Below are 12,321 nucleotides of genomic sequence, written 5' to 3' on the forward strand. Positions count from 1 at the left end.
GCCAAGTCCACTTCTCAGTGGCCGGTTTCGAGTAATGTCCGGGTAGCTGGAAATGTGTCGGGTAACGCCGGGTACTCGGTACACCACTAATAGAGAACCTTAACAAAAAGGTAAGGAGGAGAACTTTGTAGGTGATCTGAAACTTGATGGGAAGCAAGGAGAGGGATTTAAGGAGGAGGAGGAGGAGATGAGCAGATACTGTTGTGGGAGAAAGGGAAATTATTCAAGCAGCAGAGTTTTGGATAGATTGCAAATGAGAAAGTTGTGAAGCAGGGAGCCCTGTTAGCAGTATGTTAACCCATACGATAAGGGCATGCATTGGCGTTTTAGCAGTAGATTGACAGAGAAAAGGGCAAATCTTGGAAATATTACAGAGAAAGAATCGACAAACTTTAGCCAGTGTCGTGAATGAAGATGGAAAGGGAAGAGTCAAATGTTACTCCTAGGCAATGTGCTTTCATGACAGGATGATGGTAGTACTGTTTACTGCGATGGAGAAAGGTGATATTAGGCCAGATTTAGGGGGAAATATGAGGAGCTCAGTTTTAGACATTAGGTTTAAGGCAGAAGAGTGTCATCCATGGAGGATATAGCCAGGAGGCGACCCGAAACTAGGAACTAAATTGCAGGAGTGACGGTAGGGTGGATAGGTGTGTGTATCATCTGCATAGAGATGATATCAAGGGCCAAAATAGTTGATAAGGTCAACTAGTGATAGTATGTAGTGAGAGAGGTCCCAGAACAGAGTCCTGAGGTATACCAACAGACAAAACAACAGGAGACAAAGACACATTAGCAACAGAGATGGAGAATGTGTGATGGAGAAGTATGATGAAAACCAGGATATAAGTTTGCTGCGGATACGAAGAAAGAGTTTAGAATATGAATGAGAAGAGTGATTGACAGTATCAAAAGCAGAAGAGAGATCAAGCAGGATTAGTAAGTAAAATGGACCTTGGGAATTTTCTTTATGTACATAATTGGTTACATTGGGAAAGGCAGATTGTGAAGGGCCCAGAGGAGCATGTGATTTAAGAATGTTGATCAAACGGGAGATCACAAGACGTTCTAGCAATTAGGAGGCAAATGGTAGGACGGATACAGGGCGATAGTTAGAAATTCACACAAGGTCAAGGTTATTTTTGAGAATAGGGGTGACCACTGCATGCTTAAAAGGAAGAGTTGAAAGAGCCAAAGGATATGGAGGAATTGAAGATGTGGGTGAGAGTGAGAATATAGGATTGAGAGGGCATGTGGTAGAGGGAGAAGAGAAGATCAGGTTCCAGCTTTGTGACAGGAGAAAAGGAGTCAAGAGTGCAATGAGATCTAGATAGAAAAAGAGAGAGGGGGAAGGGAGAGAACGAATCTACTTGTGGATGGCATCCACCTTGCCTCAAGTGAGCAAAGGCTTGAGGAGAAATAAAGGATGGATGTTAAGTGGGAGGAGAAAGTCAGTGGTGGGACTCAAATACATAGAAGACAGTGTGAATGAAATTGGAGTGTTGATGAGTGAGGAAAAAGTAGTGTTTGACCTTAAAAAAAGGAGCAGAGTTTTACAGAACAGGACAAAGGTTTAGTGTAGAAAATCAGACTGTGAGATTTCCTCCATAGGTGTTAAGAGCAGCAGTGTGATGTGATGAAGTGTGATGAGAGCGTGCTTGTGAATTAAACCAATGCATGGGTTAGGCTGCGTCTATAGTAAGCACGCAACAGATGGCAAAGTTAGCGCATGCCTGTCGCTCCAGCAATCCCTGCACTGAGGTCCGAGGCGACGGGGAGGCCCTGCATCGCTCGCACGCACTGTGGACAACCAAGCGTGTGCCCATGATAATCACGGCCTTAGAGGGATGAGTGTGTCAGAGCCTAGAAGGGGCATATAGATGATGGAGGAGGAGGGAGGAGGAGATGATAGCATTGTAAGAGTTAACAAGATAGCTAGTTTAAGCAGAAAGTGAGGAGAGGTTAGAGATAAGGGTAGATGTCAGAGGAGAGAGTTCAATTAAGCTGAGGTATCGAGTAGGACAGGGGTGAGGGGAATGAGAAGTGGTGGATGATGAGAGCAGAAGAGGTCATGTACAAATAGACCATGTTAGTCGTAGAGCAGACATTCCAGAGGGCACGTGAGAAGGGAAGAGTAAAGTGAGACAAGGAATGTGGATTACATTAGATGGGTTAATACGCTTAGCAGGGAGGTGGAGAGAGAGGCAAGAGGCAGAGGGTGGTGTAGGGGTAGAGGAAGAGATGTTGCATGTACCTTGTCAGAACATTAAAGAACGTCAATTCACACTGGTGCAGAGTTGATGATGAAATGCTGAATCCAGTTCACGTCCAATTCAATTTTAACAGAACTTTTTCATTCTTCATTACTGCAAAAAAAAATTAAAAAACAATGCATTACTATTTTCAAAATGGATTGAATTCCCCCACCAATGACTATGTGTTACCAATATATCCCTCTCAGTCCCACTGCAGCACATACTGTACCAGTGTGAAAGTAAGAAGGTACACAGTACCGGTAAAACAATACGTGCCGGTACTATGCACCATATGAATTATAAGGGGATGTAAATCTCCCAGTCTCTCTCCATATCCGCAACAGAGCGGGCTCCGGTCAGTGGCATGGATGCCCATATATGGGTATGCTCATATTTGGGCATCCCATGTCACTGACCGGAGCCGGCTCTGAGTATAGGGATATATGCGGAGACGCACAGGTGCAAGGAAATGGGAGGAGGCACGGTGAGAAACAGGGAGAGACCACAGGAAGATAGAGGGCAACAACTTCCACAAGGTACTTGTATGGGTATAATTGTTTGTATTTTGTGCAGAGGGGGTAATTTCAGATAAAATACAATTCTCCACCCTCTACGAAACAATTCCACTTTGTTCAGTAAGCCAGAAAGTCTTGGTCCCATGTGGACTGAATTTAATGCAAATAAGGTCCTTAATACACAAGTAAAGAATAAAGTTACTTATTCTCTACTGTAAGAAGTGCCACATTGCCCACTATTTGGGTCCTGTGCCCAGATTGTGACCATGCATGGCAGAGGTGAGATTCCCCCAACTCCAATTTGCTACACTCTCCAAGAGAGATAATTGTGATCAGAGGTGGAACTAGGGGAGGGTGTGAGCAGGGTCACTGCCCAGGGAGTAACCTGACTGGGGGCACGGAAATCTCATTTAGTGCATATGTTGCGGCACTGCATTGATTGACCGGTCAATCTGCACTGCTGCCTGTCACAGTGACATCCTGATCGGGCACTGTGATCAGCTATAGCACTGACCCAGGTGAGATAGTTCAGCACTTTACAAGGAGGGAACAGATGTTGTGGGTGACAGATGCTGGAGGTAGGCCAAGACTGTTGGCCAGAGTAACGTGGAGACTTACTGCACTCTGCATGCCCATCCTCTCCCTGACATCAGGGGAAGGAAGTGGCCCTGGGGTGTGTGTAGGTATGCCAGATGTCAGTGTATGCATAAGTAAGTATGCCTGTGTAGTGGGAGGTGTAGGGGCGTTAAGCTGGAGGACTTAAAACAGGCACAAAAGCACATAGATACCTCTGATTATACCGCACCAAATGCTGATAATATCATGCTGTAGCTGCACTTTACAGAAGATGATGCAGATGTCATCATTGGTTGGTGGGTTCATTAAATCAATCCATCATATCATAACCACACTGTGCATATGATGTACTGAATCAGTAACACCAGGAAGACATCTCCATGTTAGGAGTAGAGTTGAAGTTAACAGAATATGTCCAGCACTGTGGTGTGTAGCCCATAAATAATAATTGTGCACATTACCAGAACAACATACTGTCAACTGCAAGATCATTTTGCTGCTTGTAGCGTATGCTCATCCTGTACAGTGTTGTAGTAGATCCGTCTCTTCAGTGTTCACTGCAACAAAAGTAAGACATTGCATTAATATTACAGACGTTTGGGGGCTGAAATCTCACTTCGCTGCGGACAATTTCCCTTTGCATAAGATTCTTGTGATTATGTCAATGATGATCAATAACTGCATCATAACACAGCCGCTCTATACAGAAGATGTACTTGCTCTCATTGGTCATTGAGGTAATACGTCACACAATGTACAGATATAGCAAGGATTATTTCTCCCACTTGTGCATTATGGCATTATGATGGGAAATGTTGTGAGATTCTGCATTATCAGCATCACTGAATCTTTTGGAAATTAAGTGATATTCTATGTTTTAATGCAATATTATGGGTGATCAGCCGGTAAAATAATAATAGCTTGCTGTATCTGTAGCCATGCTCTACCCATGATGTGCTGAACCAATGACTGCAGAGAGATTCAGAGTGCTAAACATGACTGGAACGCATCTCTGAATAATGGGCAGCAAAGCAGTGCAGAATAGGAGGTGAAAGTATTTAAAATGGAAGATCCTTAGCAGCTGTGTGGAGAGTAGACAGTACAGACTGACCAAGTAAATGGTAAAAGGAGTAACTTCAACATTACTTGGCTTTGTTCTCCACATTGAAGCTTTCCTCCTCTTTAAATCACTAATACTGATGCCATGTGTAACCTGTACTGAGAGTTATATAATCTACTGGCCTAGATGAAACCATATGATGCAAACAGGATCCATCCCACTCCAGATTCATAGAATTGAACCACCTCAACCTTTCATAACAATCACATAGAACTGCAGCTGTGCGCTACTGCACATGTTCTTGTTATGAATGGTAGTAGATGTGGTCCTTGGGTCTTTACTTCATACTGTAGCCACACTCTACTCATGATGTATTGAATCAACGAAAACTTGCATGGTTCAGATCACAGGAAGGGGTAGAGTAGAGATGAAAATATTCAATGTGAAACCCGTAGCAGCCGGATTGTGTGGAGTCAATAAAACGACAAATACTAAATGGTAAATGAGAAATATACACATTGCTTATCTGTCTCTGTGTAGTAATTTTCCTTCTCTTCAACTGTCCTTCAAATTTTCTCTTTTGCAAGAAAAGGAACACATGGCTTCAATATTCAATTCTGTTCTGCAGTCATCCCTCCTGAAATAAAAGTTAAGCATTGCATTGTTATTATGATAATACAGTAGCGACATCTTTTATTGCACTGAATGCCGCCGGCAAGCCGGGATCTACCCCAGCTGCCGCCAGTAACAACCGCGCGCCGCCGCGTTTCCCCCACGCACCCCCCCTCCACTTCGCGTGCAATTTAAATCCCTTCCCGACCCCGTACAAGGCTCCTGCTATGCCGCTCTGCTTCCCCGCACCCCCGCTTACCTTCATTTGATCTCCAGGGGTGTCGGGGAAGCCTGCGGAAGCCGGGGAAGACGGGGAAGCCGGGCGCGCATGTTACTGTGACGTCACAGTGCGCCGCCACGCGCCGCGGCTACCCGCTTCCCAGACGCATGCAGCCGGCGGCTTTTACTCGAATAAAAGCTGCCGCTGCTGTACATACAATAAACCTTGCTCCAAACCATTTGATGCAAAGCAAATCCACCTCCCACCCACAGCTGTGCTCCTTCTAGAGCATGCATGTCAAACTCCAGTCCTCGAGGGTCCCAAACAGGCCAGGTTTTCAGTAGGGATATCCTGAAAACCTGGCCTGTTTGCGGCCCTCGAGGACTGGAGTTTGACATCCTTGTTCTTGAGCTTCTACCACGCAAGTCATCCATGTGAGTGACACTGTACTGCAGTCCTGGTCTGCACACAATCTACTGAATCAATGACATCACACTGTAAAGGCAATCTACAAGATGTATTAGTTGTCCACACTTCCGAAATGTTACTTTTATGTCCAAATCACTTATTCCCATGACCTGATATTTGTATTTGTTATTTATAGGATTGTCACAAAGAGTTGATGAGGTCACCAAATGATAGTATGTAGAGAGAAAGAGAGATCTCAGAACAGAGCCCTGATGTATACCCACAGACAGATCAATAGAAGACGAAGACATGTTAGCAACAGAGATGGAGAATGTGTGACAGGAAAGTTATGATGAAAACCAGGATAGAACTGTGTTACGGATACCAAGAGAGAGTTTAGAATATGAAGGAGGAGAGTGATTGAGAGCATCAAACGCAGCAGATAGATCAAGTAGGATTAGTAGGGAAAAGTGACCTTGGGAATTTGCTTTAAGCACAGTCTGTAGAACGAGCTGTACGAAAGGCAGGTTGTAAAGGATCCAGGAGGGAATGTGATTTAAGAATGTTGACATTCTAGCAATTAGGAGACAAACAGCAGGAGGGATACAGGGCGGTAGTTAGTAAGGCACATAGGGTGTAGGTTGTTTCTGAGAAAAGGGTGACCACTACAGGCTTAAAGTAAGAGGGTAAAGAGCCAGAGAATAGGGAGGAATTGAAGATGTGGGTGAGAGTGGGGACTAAGAGATGCAGTAAGGTGTGAGGGGATACGATCTAGAGGGCATGTGGTAGAGGGAGAAGAGAAGATGATTTGCTTCCAGCTCTGTAAGAGAAGAAAAAGAGTCAAATGCAGAAGGAGAATTAGGTAGAAGGAGAGAAGGGGGAAGGGACAGAAGGAATCTCCTTGTGGGTGGCATCCACCTTGCCTCTGAAGTAGTCAAATGCTTGAGGAGAAGTGAAGGAAGGATGGCAAGTGTGAGGAGAAGGTTAGTGGAGGGAGTCAAATACAGGGAAAAAAAGACAGCGTAAATTAAATTTGAGTGTTGATGAATGTGAAAAAAAAGTAGTGTGGTTTGGCCCCAGAGAGCAGCTTTATACAGGACTGGAGACATTTTTACTGTAGAAAAATCAAATATCAATTGTGTGATTTCCTTCATAGGCATTAAGAACAGCGAGTGGAAGTGTGATGAACATGTTTGGGAATTTAGCCAAGGGTGTGGGCTAGAGGGACAAGTGTGTCAGAGCCTAGAGGGGGCATATAGATAGGAGGATAGCATTGTAAGAGTTAATAAGATTGTTAGTTTAAGCGGAAAGAGAGAGAGAGCAGAGAGGTTAGAGTAGATGTCAGAGGAGAGTTTAATTAAGCAGAGGCAAATCAGTGGGACAGGTAAGATGGGGTGAGGGGAATGACTGATTGTGAATGATGAGAGCAGAAGAGGTCATGTACAACTAGAGCCTTGTTAGTCAGAGAACGGACATTCCAGATGGCATAGGAGAAGGGAAGAGAAAAGTAAGGAAAGGAATGTGGATTACATTAGATAGGTTAACACTCTTAGCAGGGAGGCAGAGGCAGGGAGGCCCGATGTGTATATGAGCAGGTTCAAGATTATAAGAGATATCCCACACATCAGCAAACATAGAAGGAGACACAGAGATAGGTGTAGAGAGAGACAGAGATAGCTCTATGTAGAGAGAGAGGGACGTAGAGAGAATGAGACAGATAGGCGCAGAGAGAGGGGGCGCAGAGAGAGGAGGCGCCAAAAGAGGGGGCGCAGAGAGAGGGGGCACAGAGAATAGGATATTAAAGAGTGCTTTTCATTGAGCAGTGCAGAAATAGCTGCAATAGAGGTCTGTACAAATGGTGCAGTGTGTAGACACATGCAAAGGTAGGGGAAGGAAAGAGGAGAACATGTGGATAAAAGCAGGAGTGTGGAAGTTAGAGAAATTAGAAAAGTTTAACAGAGGAGTGAGGAAACAGCCAGCAGAAAGAACAAGAGAGAGGTTACATTGGGATGACGTTCTGTGGTAAAGAGAAAATGCTAGGAGAGAGCTTTCAAATATTAGAGGACATGAATTGAGGGAGCAAATGTATAAATCAAAACCTGAGGGGGAGGTATAGCACGAAAGCTTGCACAGCAGATTATAGTCTTAATGTTGCGTGTACCTGTCAGGGTATTCAAGAAGTTAAATTCTCACAAGTGCAGAGTTCATGATGAAATGCTGAATCTAGTCCCCCTCCAATTTAATTTTAATATAACTTTTCCATTCTTCATTACTGCAAAAAGCAAACAAAACAAAACCACATTGCATTACTATTTTCAAAATGGATTGAATGGCATATTCAACAGTGACTGTGTGATGCCAATATTCCCCACTCACTCGTAGTGAAGCACATATTGTACTAGTGTTGAAAGTAGGCCGGTAGAGTCAGGTACGCAGTACTGATAAAACAATAAGTGCCCGTCGTAAGTACCAGCTCCGCAACAGTGCGGGCATCACATTAGTGACGTGGATGAACATATATGGATAAGCCCATATTAAGGTATCACGTGACCAGAGCCGTCACTGACTGGGTATACGTAAAGACGCAGGGAGATGCAAGGAAAGGGAGGGAGAGAGACAGGGAGAAGATGTGAAACGGAGGAAGGCACGGATGGAGGGAGTTCTTCCGAGCTTCTGCGGGCCTCTCTCTTTCACTGGTGCATGCCGGGAGCTGGTCCCAACATCCACAAAGTGTGTGTGTATTATTGGTTGTATTTTATGGGGGTAGGAGGGTAGTGTGTATATTGTGTGTGTGGGAGTATTATATTGTGTGTAGAGGTGCAGAGGAGAGTACTAGATTGTGTATCTTGTGTAAGGGTGTTGTGTATATTGTGTTTGGAGCTATAATATTATTGGGGAGATTAGTATTGAGGAGGTATTATAGTGTGTATTGTGGGGAGTATTAGTGTGTGTATTGTTTGTGGGTGACAGATGCTGGGGGTATGCAGCAATCCCTGCACTGAGGTCCGAGGCGGCTCTGCATCGCTCGCACGCACTGTGGATGACCAAGCATGTGCCCATGATAATCATGGCCTTACAGGGATGAGTGTGTCAGAGCCTAGAAGGGGCATATATATGATGGAGGAGGGAGGAGGAGGAGGGAGGAGGAGGAGATGATAGCATTGTAAAAGTTAACAAGATAGTTAGTTTAAGCAGAAAGTGAGGAGAGGTTAGAGATAAGGGTAGATGTCAGAGGAGAGAGTTCAATTAAGCTGAGGTATCGAGTAGGACAGGGGTGAGGGGAATGAGAGGTGGTGGATGATGAGAGCAGAAGAGGTCATGTACAAATAGACCTTGTTAGTCAGAGAGCAGTCATTCCAGAGGGCACGTGAGAAGTGAAGAGTAAAGTGAGACATGGAATGTGGATTACATTAGATGGGTTAATACGCTTAGCAGGGAGGTGGAGAGAGAGAGGCAAGAGGCAGAGAGTGGTGCAGGGGTTGAGGAAGAGATGTTGCATGTACCTTATCAGAACATTAAAGAACATCAATTCACACTGGTGCAGAGTTGATGATGAATCCAGTTCACCTCCAATTCAATTTTAACAGAAATGTTTCATTCTTCATTACTGAAAAAAAAGAAAAGTAAAAAACATTTCATTACTATTTTCAAAATGGATTGAATTCCCCCAACAATGACTATGTGTTACCAATATATCCCTCTCAGTCCCACTGCAGCATATACTGTACCAGTGTGAAAGTAGGAAGGTACACAGTACCGGTAAAACAATACGTGCCGGTACTATGCACCATATGAATTATAAGGGGATGTAAATCTCCCAGTCTCTCTCCATATCCGCAACAGAGCGGGCTCCGGTCAGTGGCATGGATGCCCATATATGGGTATGCTCATATTTGGGCATCCCATGTCACTGACCGGAGCCGGCTCTGAGTATAGGGATATATGCGGAGACGCACAGGTGCAAGGAAATGGGAGGAGGCACGGTGAGAAACAGGGAGAGACCACAGGAAGATAGAGGGCAACAACTTCCACAAGGTACTTGTATGGGTATAATTGTTTGTATTTTGTGCAGAGGGGGTAATTTCAGATAAAATACAATTCTCCACCCTCTACGAAACAATTCCACTTTGTTCAGTAAGCCAGAAAGTCTTGGTCCCATGTGGACTGAATTTAATGCAAATAAGGTCCTTAATACACAAGTAAAGAATAAAGTTACTTATTCTCTACTGTAAGAAGTGCCACATTGCCCACTATTTGGGTCCTGTGCCCAGATTGTGACCATGCATGGCAGAGGTGAGATTCCCCCAACTCCAATTTGCTACACTCTCCAAGAGAGATAATTGTGATCAGAGGTGGAACTAGGGGAGGGTGTGAGCAGGGTCACTGCCCAGGGAGTAACCTGACTGGGGGCACGGAAATCTCATTTAGTGCATACACTACCGACACACTTTATTGAAGTGTGGTCGGTACCGCAAGCCGGGAAATCTCCCGGCTTGCTAGTGGCCGCCCCTCGGCGTGCCGCGCGTCATAGACGCGCGGTCACGCGTCATCGGGAGCGTGCGCCCGCTGCACGCATGTCCAGGGGCTCCCCGAGGGAGCCCTGGTGTCCCGCGATCGCGGGACAGCGGCAGGGGGTTCCGGGGGACCCGGCGGACCCGGCAGCGGTAGGGAGAGCGCCCCGATCGGAGGGCGCTCTTCCGCTGCTTCGGCGTGCGCCCGTCACACTCGGGCGCGCGCCAGGCTACTGCTGCGGCACAGAACGGGCAAATGCTCGAATAAACTGTGCCGCAGCAGTATGTTGCGGCACTGCATTGATTGACCGGTCAATCTGCACTGCTGCCTGTCACAGTGACATCCTGATCGGGCACTGTGATCAGCTATAGCACTGACCCAGGTGAGATAGTTCAGCACTTTACAAGGAGGGAACAGATGTTGTGGGTGACAGATGCTGGAGGTAGGCCAAGACTGTTGGCCAGAGTAACGTGGAGACTTACTGCACTCTGCATGCCCATCCTCTCCCTGACATCAGGGGAAGGAAGTGGCCCTGGGGTGTGTGTAGGTATGCCAGATGTCAGTGTATGCATAAGTAAGTATGCCTGTGTAGTGGGAGGTGTAGGGGCGTTAAGCTGGAGGACTTAAAACAGGCACAAAAGCACATAGATACCTCTGATTATACCGCACCAAATGCTGATAATATCATGCTGTAGCTGCACTTTACAGAAGATGATGCAGATGTCATCATTGGTTGGTGGGTTCATTAAATCAATCCATCATATCATAACCACACTGTGCATATGATGTACTGAATCAGTAACACCAGGAAGACATCTCCATGTTAGGAGTAGAGTTGAAGTTAACAGAATATGTCCAGCACTGTGGTGTGTAGCCCATAAATAATAATTGTGCACATTACCAGAACAACATACTGTCAACTGCAAGATCATTTTGCTGCTTGTAGCGTATGCTCATCCTGTACAGTGTTGTAGTAGATCCGTCTCTTCAGTGTTCACTGCAACAAAAGTAAGACATTGCATTAATATTACAGACGTTTGGGGGCTGAAATCTCACTTCGCTGCGGACAATTTCCCTTTGCATAAGATTCTTGTGATTATGTCAATGATGATCAATAACTGCATCATAACACAGCCGCTCTATACAGAAGATGTACTTGCTCTCATTGGTCATTGAGGTAATACGTCACACAATGTACAGATATAGCAAGGATTATTTCTCCCACTTGTGCATTATGGCATTATGATGGGAAATGTTGTGAGATTCTGCATTATCAGCATCACTGAATCTTTTGGAAATTAAGTGATATTCTATGTTTTAATGCAATATTATGGGTGATCAGCCGGTAAAATAATAATAGCTTGCTGTATCTGTAGCCATGCTCTACCCATGATGTGCTGAACCAATGACTGCAGAGAGATTCAGAGTGCTAAACATGACTGGAACGCATCTCTGAATAATGGGCAGCAAAGCAGTGCAGAATAGGAGGTGAAAGTATTTAAAATGGAAGATCCTTAGCAGCTGTGTGGAGAGTAGACAGTACAGACTGACCAAGTAAATGGTAAAAGGAGTAACTTCAACATTACTTGGCTTTGTTCTCCACATTGAAGCTTTCCTCCTCTTTAAATCACTAATACTGATGCCATGTGTAACCTGTACTGAGAGTTATATAATCTACTGGCCTAGATGAAACCATATGATGCAAACAGGATCCATCCCACTCCAGATTCATAGAATTGAACCACCTCAACCTTTCATAACAATCACATAGAACTGCAGCTGTGCGCTACTGCACATGTTCTTGTTATGAATGGTAGTAGATGTGGTCCTTGGGTCTTTACTTCATACTGTAGCCACACTCTACTCATGATGTATTGAATCAACGAAAACTTGCATGGTTCAGATCACAGGAAGGGGTAGAGTAGAGATGAAAATATTCAATGTGAAACCCGTAGCAGCCGGATTGTGTGGAGTCAATAAAACGACAAATACTAAATGGTAAATGAGAAATATACACATTGCTTATCTGTCTCTGTGTAGTAATTTTCCTTCTCTTCAACTGTCCTTCAAATTTTCTCTTTTGCAAGAAAAGGAACACATGGCTTCAATATTCACTTCTGTTCTGCAGTCATCCCTCCTGAAATAAAAGTTAAGCATTGCATT

At 44.8% G+C, this 12,321-nt stretch overlaps 1 long non-coding RNA gene across 10 annotated transcripts in view; it reads right to left on the bottom strand.

The window, feature by feature from the left end:
- LOC142475175 (uncharacterized) overlaps nt 1-12,321 on the bottom strand; it is a 60,863-nt gene that overhangs the window by 9,958 nt on the left and 38,584 nt on the right. For 8 of the 10 annotated variants that reach the window (XR_012790765.1, XR_012790768.1, XR_012790772.1 and 5 more), the window contains 7 exons: nt 12,176-12,295; nt 11,060-11,155; nt 9,150-9,253; nt 7,808-7,918; nt 4,924-5,043; nt 3,808-3,903; nt 2,255-2,366 (listed from right to left, as the gene is read on the bottom strand). This is a non-coding gene — a long non-coding RNA (uncharacterized LOC142475175). The remainder of the gene's footprint in view (nt 1-2,254; nt 2,367-3,807; nt 3,904-4,923; nt 5,044-7,807; nt 7,919-9,149; nt 9,254-11,059; nt 11,156-12,175; nt 12,296-12,321) is intronic. The other 2 variants (XR_012790767.1, XR_012790773.1) reach the window with 2 other exon arrangements.

The sequence above is a fragment of the Ascaphus truei genome, unplaced genomic scaffold (assembly GCF_040206685.1).
Source record: "Ascaphus truei isolate aAscTru1 unplaced genomic scaffold, aAscTru1.hap1 HAP1_SCAFFOLD_1082, whole genome shotgun sequence".
Classification (NCBI taxonomy): Eukaryota; Metazoa; Chordata; class Amphibia; order Anura; family Ascaphidae; genus Ascaphus; species Ascaphus truei.